Below are 20,311 nucleotides of genomic sequence, written 5' to 3' on the forward strand. Positions count from 1 at the left end.
CAGTGACTGAGCGAACGGAGGACGTTCGTCAAGTTTTCATCCTAGTCCAGGAGTAGCCAAGAAGAAGCCTTTAGCTCTCGAGGTGTCGAGACCCCCGGGCCGCAGCGTGTTTATTTCTAGCAGACCGCCCACCTGCCCCCGTGTGCGGCTTCGCTCCCTCCATTCCTGAGCGCGTGTGCGCTGGTAGTCCGCCGGCGGGAGCCTGCGCACCGGCGCGGGCGACGCTCGGCCAGCCGCCCGGGGGGCAGCCGCGGGTGTGCTTAGCGGGGCACTCGGTCACAGGCCGATCTCTCCGTTTTGAAGGCTATATGAGGGACAAAAGGCAGCTCTTCCAAGAAAAAACACCTGCTGCTCGCTGACAGGGAAAGAGACTTGCTACTACTGAATGAAGTAAGGTTGAATACAAAGGAAATGAGTTCAAACGTAGATTTAGAGAAGTGGTCAAATGATGCAGAACATTGATGGAGCAGTCGTGAGACTGCTGATTGATGGCGGTTATTAATGAAAATGACAGCACCAAGTACTAAACCCTTCTAAAAGCCTTGTTCCTCAGAGCGCTGGAAGTCTTGTAAATAGATGTACCCCGGACACTTGAACCTGACGGGTGTTTTTTAGCCAGTGCCTACCAGCCACTTTGTTTATACCCCCTCAAAGAGAGCATCTTTTTTCATTTGTGAAAGAAGCTAATTAGAGGACCGAACAAAGGGTTCGGGGAGGCTGAGGAGAGCCAACGAAGTGGTCCAGTGCAGCATGCTTATTTATTCTGTGGTTTAATTTCATCTGTGCTTACTCATCTCCACATTGGCCTGGAGACCAATTTCCCTCCCACTGTAAATGTTCCTTAGGCCTGCACTGTCCAGTAAGATAGCCATGTGGGATTATTTAATTTAGTTAAAATGAAGTAAAATAAAAATGTACTTTTTTTTCGCACTGGCCACATGTTAAGTGCTCAGTAATTACAAGTTGCTAAAGACAGCACACACATATATATAGACTATTTCATCAAAGTTCTGTTGAACAGTGGCAAATGCTGTAAGAATTTTAAGGATACAGAGAGCTGATAAATTGTGAATAGCCTTTGTTGAAGAGTAGCAGTTAAAAGTGTTATTTCTGAAGAACACAGCACAGGTGAAAAGTTGTGACAGAGAGTTACAAAATCGATTTATAGAAAAAAGTAACCCAATATGCGTCTCCCCGGTGTTGGTGTGTATTTTTCTTGGCTCCGGGTTGGTGTCAGTTTGTCCGTCTGTCTGTCTAGGTTTCTTTCCGTGTCCTTTTTCCACTTCCTTTTTCTCAGCACGTTATTGGCCATACGGACTGAAGTAGAAGTTAAAATATTCCCATTATTGGACATAATGAATAAAGTTTTGTTTTATCCTGTTCTTAAATTTTAAATCAGCAGTTTCACTTTTTACTATGACCTTTAAAAATAATCCAGTGATAACCAAGTTACATTCCTTTTAACCTCTCTGTGAACCTTTATTATTCTTTGTCCCCTGTATAGTTGAGTGACCCCTGAAAAAAATGCCCCCTAGTTTTGGGAACAGTCTCTATAAAGTGACTAAACTAGAGCTTTTTACATGGTCTACAGACCTTTGTGTTGTATTGACGTTATGAGAATACAGCGTCTGAACTTTTGTTTCTGTTATGAATTTACCTAAGATATTTATCCCGCAGGGCACTGTCATTCATCTCATTCATTTTGGTTAGTAGTATGCCCCCTCCTCTCCTCTCCCCCTTTCCTGATGAAAAGCATGTGGGAGAATAGGTACTTTGTTTGCAAGTCTGATAAAAATACTAGGAAGTCTACCCAAGATTGCTAATTTCAAAATGAGTTCAGAATTGTACAAAGGGAGCATAGTAAAACTATAGTTAGCTTAACTTTATTTTTATACTGTGAACCAGAACACAGTACCATGCTATCCCCTCAACAGTTTGAATAAAATGGTTGCAGACAGGCCTCCCAGGGTGGCAACCACAGCTTTCATTGCTGTTTCTGGGTTCTATCCAATGCAAGTACAGCATTTTTAAACAGCTAACATTTATTGGGCTCTTTCTATCTGCCAGGTACTTCATACATGTCTTATTGAGAATACTCCCAAACATAACTCAGTCAGATCCTACTTACTTCTTACTTTCACCCAAAAGATGGAAGTGGCCAAGGACATGGTGCAGCCCATGAGCACTGAAGTGTACTTGGACTGAACGTGAGTGTAAGCAGAAGCACATGGGCTTCCTGTGCTTCTTGGACTCTGCCAGCTAGCCAGTATCCGCAGGGCATCAGCCTACTGTGGATTAGTAACATATGTACATACCCAAAATATATTTAATTCTGGAAACTTAACTTTGTTTTAGACTTATTTTCTTCATAACTTTTCGGACACAGCTTCCAGTTTTCAAAAAAGAGGTCAACTACAAGTGACCACTTGCTTTGTTGTACTTACCCCAACACATCCCCCCCCCCCCACCAAGATATAGATTGGGTTTTCTTTCCTAATACTGTGGGATTTTTTTTAAAGCTGCTAATCAACATTTAAAGTTTTGGACTCCTTTATAAGGCTACTTTGTGTATCTTGAAATCCAAATAACTGGTCTGCATGGGCTTTGGTTACAAAATACTATTTGTAGGTTTGTGCTTTTTATATTTTTGAACCCATCATGTGCGCAGTGTAAACTTGAGTACCTAGTAAAATGAAGGTCACAATGTTTAAATAGCATTTATCTCTAGGAGTTCAAATGTTTTGTCATTTGTGTGGGAATAACTTGTGTACTGAAGTCTTTTTAGCCTAAGAATATGATGATTGAACAAAATTTCCAGTGAGACAAGTCAGGCCTTTAAGTCATAAACGTCTCCCAAATATTAAAAGTAAGTCAAGCACTACAGTGAAACCTTTTTTGATTACAAATGTATTCTCTTGTGGCCTCTTCACTACCTATTGGAACTTTACCTAAAATTGTACTATGAGCCAAGTATAGTTTAGTATTTGTTACATGAATATATTTTATTTTTTATTGACCTCTAACATACTAGTTTCAGATGTACAATATGATTCAATATTTGTATATACTGTAAAATAATTACTATAATAGGTCTAGTTAACATCCATCACCACACAATTACAAATTTTTTTCTTATGATGAAAGCTTTTGAAGATCTACTCTCTTGGCCACTTTCAAATATACAATACAGTATTACTAACTATGGTCATTATGCTGTACTTTACATCCCCAGGACTTAACTATTTTCATGAATGTATTTAAAAACAAAATGAATAAAACTCTAATAGCACTGACTTAAAGCTCTTGTAATGAATTTGATGCTCAAAAACATGGCACTGATAGTTCTTTGAACTCTTAGCATCTAATATCTAACCTTAATAAATGTTAATGAATTGAAAGACTGAAAATTGTTCCCTTATGCATTTTTTAAAAACTTTTTGTAGAATTTGCTAGTTTAATGAAGTTTTTGCTTAATCCTGAGATTTCCATAGGATTCTAATGAAACATCTAAGAGTCTAACTCACATTTGTTTTGATAAATGATTGGCAGAAGTGATTTCATTCTACCTTGATAAAGATGAAGTTTATGCTCTATACTTACAATTTTCAGTAGCTATGGAATTTATAGGAATCAAATTATAGCAGTTGTCCTGTCATTTTGTTATATCTGTTAATAAAATGTTTTAATGACATTAAATAAGGAGTTGTGAATCATCGTACAGATATTTTCTTACAAACTATTGGTAAAAAATATCAAACTTTATTATCAGCTCTATCAAATAGATGAAAAATGTTAAATACAGTAGCTCTGGTTTGAAAGGGTGTAAAGCAACTAACACTTAAACACTGCTTTTAGGGTCAAGAATTAATACATTTATTATGCTCAAAACACCCTGAAATGTTTAAAACTATTTTAGTTGACACCCTTTTTTTCAGGAATCCAGACCTCTTAACCCTCCCCTCTCTCTACCCCACAAGCACATGTAAATTAGCCCAACTCCAGGAATGAACTCAGATTGGGTCAATTCTGTAAACCCCTTGCCCTTTACTGGTGAGTTAAATGGAATGGGCCTATGGCCCAATTTTGGCCAAACCTTCTCCAAAACAAAGTTGCAGGAAACTTCTGGAAAAGTTATTTCTTATTAGCACATATATATCTAGTGTTCACCACAGTCTTGTTTATAATGTTTAAAAATTGTAAATACCAAAATGTGAAATAAATTGATTTATCAAAAACGATTTTGCGGCTATTAAAAGTGATGATTTAAGTCCTTCGGTGATGAATGTCCCAAATATATTTTTCTGTGAAAAAAGCAAGTTAACAATAACAATGTTTTAAGTGTGCTCCAAATAGCATTCTAAACATACATTTTGTTAATTATTCACGCGTATATTTTATTAGGATACCAGGGCACCTCACAAAATCAACAGACATGCTATATAACCAAACTTCAAGAGAGCAGGAAACCGACTGCTTTGAGAGCTTCACATATGAATCCTGTAACTCTAAAAAGTCAGTGTCTCAGCCCTTTGCATCTACCACTTAATGAAAGTTGGTCCCATAGTTTACAGTAGGTATCCTAACCAGGGAGAATATCCCTCTTCAATAATGGTGCGTTACTTGTGTAATAAATTCTGTGTGTGTGTGTGTGTGTGTGTAACGAGGTATTATAGGCCTACCGATAACAACAGGTAAATGAGAGCATGGATCCACCAAATCAAAGTTTAAATAAATAGGAAATAAGCTCATGTGAAATTTTGCGAGCTTTCAGTTGACTGGAGTGGTTTTGTATTCATATGTCTTGATGTTAGTATTTCTGTTTTGTCCTCCAAACTTGATTCATCTACAAACATTTCAATTATATAAACATATCTAAGCAAAAAACACATTTTGCTCACGGGATCTTGGGAACGAACTTAGATTCTGGCATTTTATATATAATATCTGTAACTCCTCCCCCCCCTCCTTTTTTAATGGCCTTGGGACTCTTGAGTCGCCATATAAGTCTCTCCAGTTAGGGTGCCAGAGAAACGAGGCACCTCTGATCTTAAAACCTCTGGGAAGTCCGCCTCTAGGAGGAAGGACAGCGGCACGGAGCCACCGCCGCCCCTGACCCGCGCGCGCCCGAGCCGCGGACCCGCGGCTTTCGGAGGCCCGCGCCCCGGCCGCCCCGCGCCGCGCGCCCCCTCGACGCTGGCCCGGAAGCTTCCCGGCGCGGCTGCTCGCACACGGAGCGGCTCGGGCTCCCGGTACGCTGCGCACACCCCGCCCGAGCGGGTTTTATTGCCGAGTGTTACCCGCGTCCCGATAACAGCGAGACGCCGTGTCCTCCCGGATGAACTCGCTCCCGCCCCAGAACTATCGCGTGACTCCCTCCCGCCGGGCTGTGACGGCCGAGCCGGGCGCGCCCCAGCACCTGCGCCTCCCCCCGCGGCCGCCGGGCTGGGAGCGCTGCCCGCCGCACGAAGTGCGTGCGGCCGCCGGGCGAGCAGGTCACGCAACCCCGGAGCCCGCCCCCCGCGGGCTCCGCCGCTTGCGTGCTCTCTCGGGCTTGCCGGCGGCCCGGGGCCCGCCTCGCGTGCCGGCCCGGAGCCCTGAGCCCGCCCAACCCCGGCGCGGCTCCGCCGCCAACTTGAGCCCGCGCGGGTGATGCCCTCAACTTAGTGCCGGGAAGTTCCCACCGCCGCTGCTGTAAAGCAAACACCCCCGCGGCCGCCGGGGCGAGGGGGGGGAGCCCCCGGCGAGGAGTCGGGGTCGCCCCGCGGACGCCATCAGCTCCCCTGGCAGCCGCGGCGCTGGTCGGCCTGACCGCCCCGTCGGGGGTCCCGGGCGGGGCAGCCCCAGCCGAGCCGCAGCCTCGCGCCCCGCCCTCCTGGCCGGGGCAGGGACTCGGGGGCAGAGACCCCCCACAGCGCCCCGCCTCCGCCCCGCCGCCAGGAACCGCGCGCCGCGGCCAGGCTGCGTTGCCAGGGAACTGACCCCCGCGACCCGGCGCCCTCTCCGCGGCCGGGAGCGGGCGGCAGCTGTGCGCCCGGGGCCGGGGCAGGGCGGCGGCGGCGCAGGACGGCGGAGGGCAGCGCTCGGGGGGCAGACTCGTTCTTGCCGTCCGGGGCCAGCTTTTTGGCTGCCGAGCGGGGCGTTGCCCCCGTGGGGCGGCCTCTGCCCGCCGGCCTCACGGGCGGGCGGGACCGCACGCAGGCTCGGGAGGGGGCCGCCGGCCGCCGGGCCTCTCACGCTACCGCGTGCCCCAGAGGAAGCCGTGTCGTGACGCCCGGCGATGAGATCAGTTTGAATTACCACAGCGGCAGGCCGGGAAGTGCCGCCTGTCACGCAGCAGCTGCTGGGCGGCCCGGCCCCGCGAGTCGGCCCCTGCAGCCCGCGGCCGCCGAGCGTCAGAAGCGGCCCCGGGGGTCGGGGGGGGGGGGGGCGCGAGGGCTGGTGCGCCGGCGGAGAAAGTACCCGCGCAGCCCACGGGCGGGGGTGGGCTCTGTGAGCAGCACGGGGGGTGGCCTGGGACTCACTGCCGCCCGCGCCCGGGGCGGCCACTGTCCAGCAGCCGCCGCGGGGACGTCGGGGTCTCCTGCGCCCAGACGGCTGTGGGCGCAGCGCGGCCGCTGGAGGCCGGGCTCGGGCAGAGGGGTGACTGCGGTTCAGGAAGGAGCCCGGGCGCAGACGGTACTGGGAAGGTCAGACGAGCTGGGAACAGCTCAGGCCGGGACGCGAGGAGGCCCCTACATCGTCTCTCAGGGTCGTGAACGCCGTGCGCGAGCTCGGCTGTAACGCGGCAGAAGCCGCTGAGCGGACCGGAGACTCCTGATCAGCTGTGCCAGGCGAACCCTGAAACACGCCTTATCCTATAGACGCAGGGGAACCTGCGGAACATGGGAGCGGCGCGCGTCTGTAAAGGCGCTAGTATTTCGGTCGTTTCCTTAGTGTACCTGTGACTCACTGGTAGGGATGTCAGTAGGAAACAGCGAGGATTAATCAGGTGCAGAAAAATCTCGGCTCTGATGGTTGAGATTTTTAAAATTTTTTTAATTTTTTTACAGATTGTAATGTTAACGTGATGGGAGTTCAGTAAGGAACTAGAGACTGAGCCTAAGTGCCTAGCAAACTGCATCAAGGGAATATTTGGAGTGAAAGGGGGAATAGTGAAAGAAGGAATGTGCGGGCAGCACCGATGATGAGCGCCGTGAACTCAAGTGTCGTGTGTGAGCAACGCCAGCCTGCCCCTGACGCGCGAGGATGTTGAGCGCATACCTCCTCCCCGGAGGTGCGGGAGCACTGTTCATTACTCGCCAAAGGTGCTTTGAGGTCTTCAGAGGAAGACAATATATTCACTTATTATAATTAATACACCACTGTTATGACAACCATATATAAAACTGAAAAAGTATAAAATAATGTTTAAATACAACTGTGCCACCATATGTTTTTGTTTGTAATTCTGTCAAGTACTGAAATACAGTGTGGGAGGCTGCATCCTTTCCTAAAATATTTGGCCTATAGACATGTCATTGGTGGTGGACAGGTAGTTCATGATGTGCGATGGAAGTTTGTAAAAAATCAGTATTTGAGTAGTGTTTGTGGTGATGGTATTTTATGAGAGAGCTGAGACCGCTGGCCTGTGAAGTGCCAAGGAGAAAACTAATTTATGATGAATTCCTAATTCGATCTGTGTAACCTTAAAGGAGAGCGACCTTCTTTCTGTTGCTCGATGACTGAAAGTCTAGGATTAGAGATTTACTCAATTAACATTTTAAGGGACCTACTGTGTCAGGCACTGTCCTGTGTTTGGGATAGAGCAGTAAACGGACAAAAACAACTTGATGTTTAAATGTCTTTGGTCTCTACTTAAAGATTTAGGAATAGTACCTTGCATACATCTTTGGTTCCTGGTCTTTCCAAGAGATCCCTTGAGAGGGAAAGAAAATGTCACCACAGAGTGAGAAGTGGTTTAACTTGAATCAGAAGGCAGATACCATCCTTAATCAGTCTTTTCTATTTAGAAAATCATAAGAAAACCATATAATACTGTCTGTTTTCCATCATTCTCCATATCAAAGTTGCCCTCATCTTTCTTAATGCCCTCTGCCATCATTTTAAGGTTACGTGTGCCCTTTTTTGCCAGGGCTCCGTACACTTGTGCAGTTCGTTGACTGTATGGTGGGGCCTGGCAGAGAGGTTGGGTAGGCATTGAACTCTAGCCCCTAGCTTCACCTACTAACTCATGTGTTTTACACAGAGCTGAGGAAAGGGGGTCTTTTTCTAATATGAACAAAACACCACAGGGCTTCAGTGGCTCTCTTCTTCAGATTTCTCAGGCAGCTAGCTCCCACTGCCCCTTGAGATGTATTTTCCTGTTATATTTAATAGCATTGCTTTGTTATGAGTAGTAAGACAGGGAACATTGGGGGATGGGGAAGAAGTGAACCAACCCCTATCAGCTTCCAAGATGTCCAATGAATACCTAGATAAATGAAAACTAGTCAAGGCATGATATGCCAAGTGAAGTGTTCTGCCGCAAAAAGGAAGCACTGATAGAGCAACAACCTGTCTTTGATTTTAGCAAACTTGGAAGAACTGTCAACTCACAACAGGTTGCCTCAGTATTGTACTGCAACTAGAGAACATGATAAGGCAGAGAGTATGGCTCAACCCTTTGTCCAAGCTCATTTGTAGGATTTGATATCAAATGATTTGATATAGGATATATGTCCCGCTGAACCCTGGGAATGGTCTTTGAGTATTAGAGCATTTTCCTTTTCCTGTTGCTAACTTCCCTGTGGTCTGTTGACATTATGTCATGTTGCAAACAATGAGTGATAGAGACTGCAATGTCAGGATGTAGTGACCTGATTAGTTCAAACTCCTGCAGGGAAGATGTGCAAATAGATGAGCCCCAACAGGACCTGAAGAACCATGTGGTTTTGAAATCCTGGGTGCATGAGCCACACCCAATATACACCTTAAATCTCCTAGTGCTTTGAAGGTATAATTATTGCTCAACAATTCCCAAGACAGAGTTAATTAGACCTTTGTATGATCTGATTATAATAAAATGAGAGTTTAAATGTAACAATGAAATGTGCAAAGGTGTGCATAATATAATATATTTTTAAAACTTGGAATTATCATATAAGAACATAAAAATGATCCAACTGCATTAACACTTTAAAATAAGTCTCTTTCTGACAATAGTTAAGCAGTTAGTTTTGTAGCTTATACATAAGGCCTAAAGCAAATGAAATATATAAAGAAATATGATTGCAGTGTACAAGTTATCATTTCACTTATCAAGTTAAGATTCCTATGGTCCTTCTTAATTATTATTACTTACAAAAGCCTTTAGAGAGTATTGCTTTGAATTTTATATAGTTTCAAGGTGGGAAAACAAAGAGATTAAGTAGAACATTACATAAATCCTGTAACTACCAAAAATAAAAATTAAAGTAGTTGTGGAACTTTAGACACTGAAGACACTTGGTAAATGTAGTTTATTACTGTAAACTGATTAAAATAATTCCCTACCTCACGAGACGATAAATGCAGCATGTAATAGAAGGTTTCCTGTTTGAAGACAGAGACTGCTGCTTCTTGTTATTTGCACTGTTAGTACTACCCAGTCCACGATGATGGTTGAATGAATTAATTAATGAATGAATGTGAGAGAAAACCCGTAACTAGCCTCCAAGTGCTCCACTCTAATCCTTAGGCCCTCCCAGTTTCACTCTTGCTAAATGCCTTCCTAGGTTATTGATGCTTTGCATGAGCAATCAGGAAAAAGGAAGCAATCCAGATGGGAGGCTAGCTGTGGTCATATGCCTCTGAAATGAAAGAAGTATTTGCAGATGTTTCAACAAGTGGAAGGGTCGGGCTGAGTCTATGCCACAGGAAACAACTTCCACACCTTGGGGCTAATAAAGGTATCATCACTCACCAGCAGAGTATTCTGTTGGAAACTTGAAAAGGTATTCAGGGTTGGAATGCTGCATGAATCCAGACTTGCCCCAGGAATGCCACAAGTGATGAGATCTAAGTATAGAAATTAATGTGATTTGTAAAAATAGCAATAAGGATCATGGTTATCTAAGAATCAAATCCTTTAATCACCTTAGACAGACCTAATGAAACTAGAAGAGAAACCATTATTGATTTTGAGAGTCTCCTTCTAAATTAGTTGGCCTTTGGCTTTTGGAGAGCAAAGTTCAAATTCCAGTTCCTGTCTGACAGGAAGATAAGTCAGACACAAAGTAGAGACATAGTCTTTTAGACTCCAGACTGAAACAGCGGGCCACGAAGGAGATCTGTCTTGAAGAACCTTTGTTTTTAGAGTTGCTGAAATCATTCAGCTAACGTGGTATTTTTCACTGTGCCTTCTTTGAAGCTGCTCACTTTAGACTTAGGATAACTTTGCCTTTCTTGGAAAATCTGTTCAAATGTAAATAAGAAATTTTATGTTTTCTAATGAAACAGTTCTGAATTCTGTATTTTGTGCATGCCCTTTCTTCTGGATCACAAAAACCTTCTAGTTTCATAGCAGATGATGGTGCGCCTTGTTGTAAGTACCAATCACTTAATAAGATAATTAGATACAAAGATACCTTTAAAAAGTGCTCAGAACTAAGCTCAGCTATTTACTAGCTCTGTTTCTTGGTCATATGAGTACCTGAGCCTACTTTCTCACTCTAATATGGTCACAGTTGAAGAGTGGTTTTGTTTTTGACTTAGTAGAAAAGGAAGAGGTTGTTTTCTAAAACAATCTGACCACTTGATGACATTGGATTTGTTCCATAAAATTCTAAACTTTTAAAGTGAGAACTTACAGTAGCATAGCTCTGGACACTTGACTAATGGAGAGAAGCTTATTATCACCTCCAAATGAAAGATTTAAAAAATATATATTTATATAAGGAATGGAAGAAAATGCTGGCACTATTACTAAAATTGACCAGAATATTTGGGGAGTAGAGAAAAATTAATTAACCCTAATATTATTAGAGAATTATACCTATGTTACTATTCTAAATGAAATGCCCTTTCTGAATATTGGATTTCATTATACAAAGACTAAATGCCAATGCTGGCAGCAAATCCTTTTGTCTTTTTTTTAAAACCAAAACCACAGAGGTGTATCAGACTTGCTGAGTCTCCCTATTATAGAATTAGATCATTAGCACGAGGGAGAAATTTAAATATCATCAACATCAAATTCCTCATTTTATGGGTGAGGAAACAAATCCAGAGGATAATTGATGTATTAGAAAACGTTGTTGCTGTTGATATTATTACAGGTGCTATGCAAGGCGCCAGTGTTGGTTCTGGGGATTCAGCAGTTAGAAAGACAGATGTGATCCCTCATCCTGAATCACACAGTTAATGGAGGAGCTGGGACCAGAAATGAACCTGTGGATTTCTAATTAAAAGAGCTTCCATTAATCAAGTACTGACTCTAGACCAGGCCCTACGTGTTTCACCTATGTTAAGTCATGTAATCTTCACTAACTTGGATTTCTTTATATATGGGACATATCTTTCTACTCCTGATGACCCCTTTTACATTAATGTAATAATTCTGGCTCCTCTGGCTGCTTTATTTACTCTGCCCAAGAGGAGACAAAGTGACATATGAGATTGGAAAGAGTAACAGTGCGTGAGTAGCCCAACCCCTTCCCTTCTCTTTCCTTAAGACTGAGCTGCCTAAAGAGAATGTTTGTCTTTGCTCTTCGAGGCCCAAAGATGACCAGAGCAGAAGAGGACTCTTCAGGTCCTGTGAGTAGGCAGACAAGTCTCATACTGGGGTTTTAAATTAGGAAGCCCACTTCCCTGCAGATAACAGTTTTCTCACCAATAAAATCTGTGGGTATGTAGAAAAAGTAAACTAGCAAGTGTATGCTGTCATATATGTGCCATGCAGAAAAGCCAAGTTTTATTCAATGTGCGTGTCTGAGCCTCACAGGAAATAGTGTCCAGAAATAATATCGACCTAACCTTCTGCCATCCTATGCCCAAGAAGCAGAACAGCTTGCACCGCAGCCGGGACCTGTCTCAGGTGGCACATAAAATTAACCACCACACCTTCTAAACAGATTGGGCCAATTTCCCCAATTTCTAAAACTGTGCAGCTTTGCTGTTGGGCTTTTTGGGGGAGACCAAGTGGGTGAAATGAAAAGAACATGGGATTTATAGAATTAGAAAACCTAGATTTGTGTCTACCCTGAGTAAGTCTCTAACTTTGAACCTCTGTTTTTCTCTAAATAACAACACAGATTACCTTACCAAGCTTGCATGGTTGTTGGAGGCCCACAGAGGAAATGGATGTGCAAGTACTTTGTAAACTGTAAAGAACTAAAAAAAAAAAAAAAAGTTTTACAGGCTTAAAGGGCAATTCTTTAAATAATAGTTCTCATTTTTAACATGGATTTTCAGTTTGACTTTATACAAAGGTGGTTTGGTTGTATGGTTAAGTGGTTGACAGTGGCCTAGATGGTTATTTAAAGGCTGAGAACCACTCTACCAACTAAGCTCTCCCCTCTCCCAAGCGGCATTACTTACTTACTTATGTAATTAAATAAAATCCTCTCTTGCACTGTTGTCTGCATTTTTACTGTTAGCCTTTCCCACTAGGCACTGCCTCACTCAGTGACCTCCTCTGAATGGTAAGCAGGTTTGTAAAGTCCTTCCCATTAGGAAGCAGCAGCAGTACACGTAAGAATCGGAGTAGAGCTGGGGAAAGATAAAAGACTGAGGCAGGTAAAAGGCATAGAATAGTCTGGCTACACGTTTCGACCAAAAGAACTGGATAAGGAAACTGAGGAGGGAGCAAAAGGTCACCAGGAGCAAGGGAACATTGTTTCAAAGTGGCATGTTTTCGTCAGATGGCTTAAGGCTTGCTCCCTCTGATCCATCTACCATATCTCAACCTGAAAGTCAGAAGAAATGGATTCCAACCCTGATCTATGAGCATCCAGCTGTGTGACCTTGGGCATGTACCTTTGCCTCCCTGGGTTTCATTTTACTCCTCTATAACATGAAAGCTTTGGACAAACATTCTCTAAAGCCACATGAGAAATATTCTGTAATCCTCACAAACCCCCATGATTTTCTTCCTCTTTCAACATTTAAATCTTACCTTCCCCCAGCGGAAAAATTATCTTAGACATGGGCTAAGAAATCGGGGTGTGTGCGTGTGTAGACACCAGTGGTGAAGTTATGTCAGAACATCATAGACCAGAGAGGAGCATTTCATAAAGATTAAAAACAAAGAGTAATCAGGCAGTTGCACACTATCATATTTGAACCATTTCTCTTATAAACAAACTCCCCAAGAAGTTGTTCCAATTATAGTTGTATTCAGACATGTTCACAGTTCAGTTAAAAAACTGTCGAGCTCTACAAATCATACTCGCAGTTAAAGCAGGCCTCCTGCCTAAAAGCAGACAGGTTTCTTGACAATTGCTTTAAGCTGCTAAGAGAACAAATGAATAAAATATGTACAATAGTTGTTAAATCCTCAAAACAATACACTCTTCTCCTGAGCGCGGAGGATGGTCTCTCCATGTTTTCCTCCGTGGTGATAATTCAGCTCACTGCATAAGTAGGCCTAGGCCAAAGGGTAACAGAAAGAGGTCAGCTCTATGACCTTGGGCATTCAAAACAAAACAATTTGGGGAGGAGAATTCACTGGTTCAGTGTTAATCATTATGAGAATCTGGTGGAATCAAAGGCATTCCTGCGTCTTTCATATACTTTAATAAGCTGTTAATAACTTTGGCATGTATTAAATAAAATTCCACTCTCAGAAACAGCAGATAGTAATACTATTGTCATTTTTCTTGTTTGCATAGATGACCTATCCCAATCACTCCTTTCTATTAAACACGACTAGTGCTTCCAGAACTAAAGACTGCAAGCACAGCTATGTGGCTGGAGATGGGAGACCAGAGAAAACTAAGGAATTTGGGGATGGAAGAAAGTACACAGGAAAGACCCTAGTCTTTGAACTAAGACTTGGGCTCAGATCCTGGTTCCGCTAAGTCTAGGCACTTAACCTCTCTGGGTTTGATTTTTCTTAGCTATACGTGGGATTAATGTGCACCTTGCTGTTGTAAGAAATCATAATACTACACGTGAAGCACCTAACGGGCTCTCATGACACAATGGGTGTTGACATTACTCTTCTGTCACAGTGGGGCAAATAACTCTGTCCTTCCTGTTTTAAAGTGAAATCATGCTCCTTCCAGGTCTTAACTCCTATGGCACTGCTATTTTAAGAAAATTACATAATATTCTTTTTTTTAAAAAAGTGATGGGTTTTTTTATTATTTTTTAATTTTTAAAATAATAAAATGGGAGATGTCTCCCACTTTCTGCCTTTTTGCCCCCTTCCCCTACCCCACCCCTCCCTACCCCAGACCTTCCCTGTGCTATTTATTGTCTGTGTCCATGGGTTATGTATATATGCATATATGTCCCTTGTAAGATTACACGGGAAAATAATGATGGTCTTTAGAATAGAATCTATCTTCTGACATTTAAAAAGAAAAAGAAGGGAGAAAATGGAGGGGAAAGGAAAGAATGAAAGGAAAGCGATAAGTCAAAGGAAGAAAATGAGTAGAAACAAAAGGAAAGAAAAAATACAAAAGAATACACACCTAGGTCTTTGCATGGGGATTTAGCCACAGTCCAGGGTCACTGAAACCCCCAATGGTTTTTATGAAATCCCCAAGGCTTCTCTTGCTTCACTCACCAAACTGTAATTGTCTTTTGAGTTGAAATGCCTTTTTCTTACAATTTTTCCAGATTATCAAATTTCTGATCATCCTTCAAGGCTCTCATTGGATCTCACTAGAGGACCAACATATGTAAAGCACACACTATGTGCACAGCATCTTACTAGGTGCTTTTTTTTAGTTACCTCATTTACAGTGGACAGTAGCCCCAAATGGTGGATAATGTCAACCCTTGATACGAGGCAGTGATGAGGAATTTAGTCACTTAGCCAGAAAAAGAGTCATGCCAGGAATGGATCCAGAACTGTAAGATCCGAAAGTCGTCATTTTGTTCTCTCCATCGCAGCGCACATACCCCTGATCCTCTCCATCAGAATCGATAGGCCCTTCCTCCACTCTCGTTTGGCACTTGGCCTATCCCTTTATCATAACAATTATTTCACTCCATTTGGATTGTAATTTACTATTTTATTCTCTCTCCTGCCAGTTCTATACCATTTATCACACATTTGTCAAGCATCGTCTCAGGTGAAATACTGGATTATATCCAGGCTCTAAGTAAAATGTGTGTGTGTGTGTGTGTGTGTGTGTGTGTGTGTGTACACATATATAATTTTGTTTTCTATTTATTACTATTTTGTTTTTAAATTGTGGTAAAAAAAACATAACATTTACCATCTTAATCATTTTTAAGTGTAACTTTAATACTGTTAAGTATATTCACACTTTCATGCAACTGTAAATTATTTTTATTAATGTTGGTAATCTCCATAGTGCCTAGCACATGTTTACTGAATGAGTCAGGACTTTGCCACACAATCCCAAAGCTGCCAGTACCCAAATTTCAATGTTCCTGAGTCCATCGTGTGCAAAGGGATCCTAGGTGGCTCTGTTGGTAAGGATAGAGTTAACATCTCTAAGGCAAATTTAAAAAAATATTTCCTACCTAAGAGCTGTCATGCATCCCAGATCTTTAATTTATTTACTAATTTTCAAAATAGGTCATAAATTTATATGGTTCAAAATTCAACAAGTATAAGAGTGTACAGTGAAAATCCTCCAACTCACACGCCCAGCCATCTAATTTCCCTGCCCGGAGGCAATCTTTATTATTCTTATTATTTTATCCATATACAAGCAAAAACACACATTTCCTCTGACCCACCTTTTATATAAATTGCAGCTTACTGTTTACACACTCTGGTACCTTGCTTTTCACTTAACATATCTTGAAGGTCATTCCATTTAGTACATTTATTTTTTACACTTTATGTATACATACTTATTAATAACATAACTTAATAATTTTCCTACTGATCAACATTTAGGTGGATTTTTCGGGCCAATCTTTTGCTAGTAAAACATTACTGCAATGAATAACCTCTATATATATCGTTTTACAAGTGTACAAGTATGTCTGTTGGATGAATTACTAGACTTGAAACTACTTGGTCAAGGGTGTGTACATTCGTGGTTTTAGCAGACATTGCTGGAGATTTTTATGTTGCTGCTTGCCCTCCCCACTCCCTAACAGTTGAGAATTATTGCACTATAACAACAGATGTTACTGACAGTGCTAGTGTGTGTTCCACATGTTAACAGTGTGGAGAAAAAATAAAATCACTACCCACCCCAGCCTTTTGGTCTCTATTTTTGATTCATGAAAGAGAATCTGCTTGACCGGGCTTGGCATGTCCAGCCAAGCCTCAAGCAAGGTCTCCCAGAGTCACCAGCCCAGGGTTACCTACCAGCGTTGGATCAAGTGCTCAGCTACACTCCAGTCTAAGGGCTTAGGGTCAGCCTGATGAGCTGGGGACAGAACAGTCTCCCTTTGGAAGGAGCATCAGGCAGGCAATTTGGGATTAGGATAGTATCTATAAAGTGAATATAATGCCAGTTTTCCCAGGACGGTCCCAGGTTGTGTCTGTTGTCTGGCATAATGACCAATCATGCTCTCTTTCACGCTCAAAAGTGTCCCAGTTCAGATTGTAATCTGCTAACATTGCATAAGGCAGGGCAGTGCTGTTCATACTGTGTCGTAAGGAGCCCTGGGGTTTGTAAAGGTGCCTGTGGAGAGGTCTTCAGAGAGAAAGGGAGAGGCCAAGCAGGTGGGGTTCAGGTCCCATTGCCACTGTCTAATGTGACTAAGAGGAGTTTAAGCTTATAATAAATGCACACATTTCTATCTAATAGGAGTTACATGGTTCTTGAAACTTTTAAGTCAGACGTACTTGTCCTCTCCCTACCGACACATATGTACTATTGGGCATTTTCTCCACCAAAATAGATCATTGAAAATCTCTTGAGGCAGTAATCCCTTGACCTCAGGAGATATAATATCTGCACTTACTACTTATTCGACAGTGCAGATGGGGCCAGGCCTTGAACTAATGGGCCAAGCACAGCTTTTAACAAGAGCTTCCCTGGCAGCACTTTTGCCCCAAGCAGTCAGGACATGGAGTCTGGTCTAGGTGAGAGGACCGGCAAGAATGACATTGCAAGTACAGTTCAAAGATGCTGCACTTTGATTCATTTCCAAAACAGCATGTTTCAGAGCAAAGGATAGACATGAAGTCAGTCTGATGCAGCTTGCCATTGCCTCTTTGGTTTGTCACAGAGACACCATAAATTTGATGGTCTTGGCAGCCTGAAGAGGGAGGGATGTCTAGGAGGTCAGGGGAGCCCAGAAGTGTGGGCTCACTCTATTTCATACCTCCAGTCACATTAGCAACCAGAAACAATTTATGCTGCCATATAAGGCAAAAGTGTAGTTAGTTAGCAAGCTGCTTCGTTCAGGCTAACATCCAGATACTAGACCTTGAAATGCTTGCTGTGCCCAGCCCGGGGCAATCTCTTCTTATCTACACCTGGGCGGCAGGGTGTAGGAGTTTTCCGCTGATTTTGCAGGCAGGCCTGGCCTTGGTCTACCACAAACATATTTAGCCTTTAAGTTCTCAAACAAACTCTTGGCCTTCTCCTGAATTAACACAGGCTAAAGGACATCTGTGTTGATTCTGATCATCTAACTCGTGTGCCAGGTTTTCCATTTTGTTAATCACTTCGCCTCATCTCTTGCTGATTACTCTTGATTGCAAAAGCCCAGCTCTTCAATTGCTGCCTGATTCTTTTTGTCCTGCAGAACTATTCCTTCCGTGAAACAATTCATCCCTCACACACATGCAACTCTCATCATTTTCTCCTCGTTTGAAATGTTTATTCTCCCCACTTTTGTTTCCATCATAGCCATATGTCTTCTTACTAGCTCTTCCAACAGTCTCACAGCCTTTGTACTTTCTAAACACAAAGGAGTCAAGAATGTTCATAAAGTACCCCCAAATCTATGAGCCACCATAACAAACATGGCCAGTGACGGAAAGTGGCCACTGACAACTGGTAATGTCCTTAGTCAGTGCCAAGCAGGGCAGATGATCTTCCCCTCCGGAGCCTAGTTTTGTTCTAATCTATGGAAATACATTGGTTTAAGGTTCTTAAATAAAGTAGCTGCTTTTCCTCTTTTCACTTCTTTCTTTTCACAATCTCTCAACCAAAGATGGTTTAAGATCATTTGTAGAGTCCAAAGCAGCTGATTAGGGCTTGAATGACAGAAAGAAAATAAATGCAATGGGCAGTGAAAACAAGGAGGCTGCAAAAAAAGCAGATCACTGAAAACTTGGATTTCCTAGATGCCCAAAGTTAGAATTCAATTTGTATCAGTTTGCAAAAACAAATACAAGTCCAGCTCCTCCCTACTGTCTTCTCCCAATGGGGAGGACTCTATCGTAGGAGGGATTATAATAAGAGAAGATTATACTTCCCAGTCACTAATATTATTAAGTTTGGCTTTCTGACGTGCTTTGACTAATGAATGTGAGTTGAAGGGTCGTGTGACATTTCGAGGAGAAGCATTAAAAGCGATTGCATGGTTCTGCCTTTGCTTTTCTCTCTGCTCTCAGGTGACCAATGTTTCATAGGTAGAGCTTGTTTCGTCAGCCTGAGTCCCAAAATAAAGATGATATGGAACCGAGCTGAAGCTGACCTGCTAGTAACATGAAGGAGAAATGGAAATAAGTCAGAAAACAACTTTTGTTGCAAACCACAAAAACATCAGGGTGGTTTGTTATTGCAGCATAAATGGGCCTGACTGATAAGGCTGTGAATTCCAGAAAGCAGAGAGAGAGAGCAGCAGTAGGAATGTTTGGGAGGGGAAAATGTCAAGGAGATTGTGGCACAATGAGAAAGGAGGTTTAGGTGCCAGTCAGACATCAAGGAAACCTCCGAGGAGAACAGTACAGGTTCTGACAGGAAGATCTAGGATCAGAGGAAACAAACCTGCACAATGACTTTGCTTCAGGAAACTGGGCGAGACGGACACAATTCAGAATGCATTAGAGAACAAAAGTACCCTACTTACCTGGCAGGGGAGATGCCGTGGTCACGACGGTGGTTTTCCCAGGGCGAGGCTTATCCGCTGCACTCCGGAGGGGCTGACCCCTGCGATTTCCCCAAATGTGGGAAACCTGACTGCATCATTCGTGGTAGTGGGGGACTGCATTTGAGCTCTCCCCTGAAAATAGAAAAACAACAAAAGGACCATATTCTTGTGTACAGAGCAGAAATGAAATAGTCTTTTAGGGCTAGGACTCAGAGAAACTCCACGCCTTTTCTTTCCCCTGGGCCAACGTTGACTGCCTGTGGTATGACTAAAGCCCTAGATGGAATTCTTAAGGCATTCCACACAACTCTCCACGAGGAAGGGGACCATCTTAGAGAGAGCATGGAAGTTGTGGTAGTTCGGGTCCAGCCTGCTGCTTCTGACTGATTTCTATGGTTACATGCAGCTTAATGAGAATGCAGGGCTTCCAGCTGGGAAGACCAGGCCCTGGGTTGGCCTATAGCTCAGGGGGAGGTGCTTTTTTAAGGCACTTTCCTACTTTTCTGTATCCTTCATTTCTTCTGTGATTTGAATTTCAATTGATATTGAAAACCAGGGTTGTTAGTTTCTCTCTGCAGCTGAGAGAAGTGTGTTTAGAGGCAGTTTCCCCACAGGTTGAGGATATTGTATTCATTGTTAACATTGTTTCCAATCTAGATAACTCCTGCCTTACCAGGTACAGAACATGACATCTCAGTCACGCATACGTGTCAGTCTCTGGGATGCAGGAGGGCGTGGGGTTCCTCAGAGCATCGGCAGCACCTGGAAACTTGTTAGAATGCAAATTCTCGGGCCTCATCCAACACCTACTGAATTTAAAATTCTGGGAGTGGGGCCCAGCAATCTGTGCTTTAACAGGCCCTCCAGAGGATTCTGATGCACACTTAAATTTGAGAGCCACTGCGTTAGGGACATCAGTCTGTCTCAAGGCAAGTCTTACTAGCCCCAGGCTATGACTCAGATCAACTACACACCCTCCTCTGAGCTTATGAAATGACCATCCACTCCGGGTTGCCAGCCGGGCCTCACTATCTTCATAGCGCATCTCAGGAGGCAGCAGGCCCTGACCCTTCCTGTAGTGCTGTACTGAGCACCTCAGCAGCGCCTCTTAGCCACCCCAGCTCAGTCTAGGTCAGCCCGGGAGCCA

The 20,311-nt window shown here is 43.4% G+C and overlaps 1 non-coding gene across 1 annotated transcript; it reads left to right on the forward strand.

The window, feature by feature from the left end:
- Positions 1–19,135: 19,135 nt before the first annotated feature.
- LOC148092949 (U1 spliceosomal RNA) lies at positions 19,136–19,299 on the forward strand. Its single transcript, XR_015714707.1, has one exon. It is a non-coding gene; the product is annotated as a U1 spliceosomal RNA (small nuclear RNA).
- Positions 19,300–20,311: the final 1,012 nt, after the last annotated feature.

The sequence above is a fragment of the Miniopterus natalensis genome, chromosome 6, assembly GCF_054644295.1.
Source record: "Miniopterus natalensis isolate mMinNat1 chromosome 6, mMinNat1.hap1, whole genome shotgun sequence".
Lineage (NCBI taxonomy): Eukaryota > Metazoa > Chordata > Mammalia > Chiroptera > Miniopteridae > Miniopterus > Miniopterus natalensis.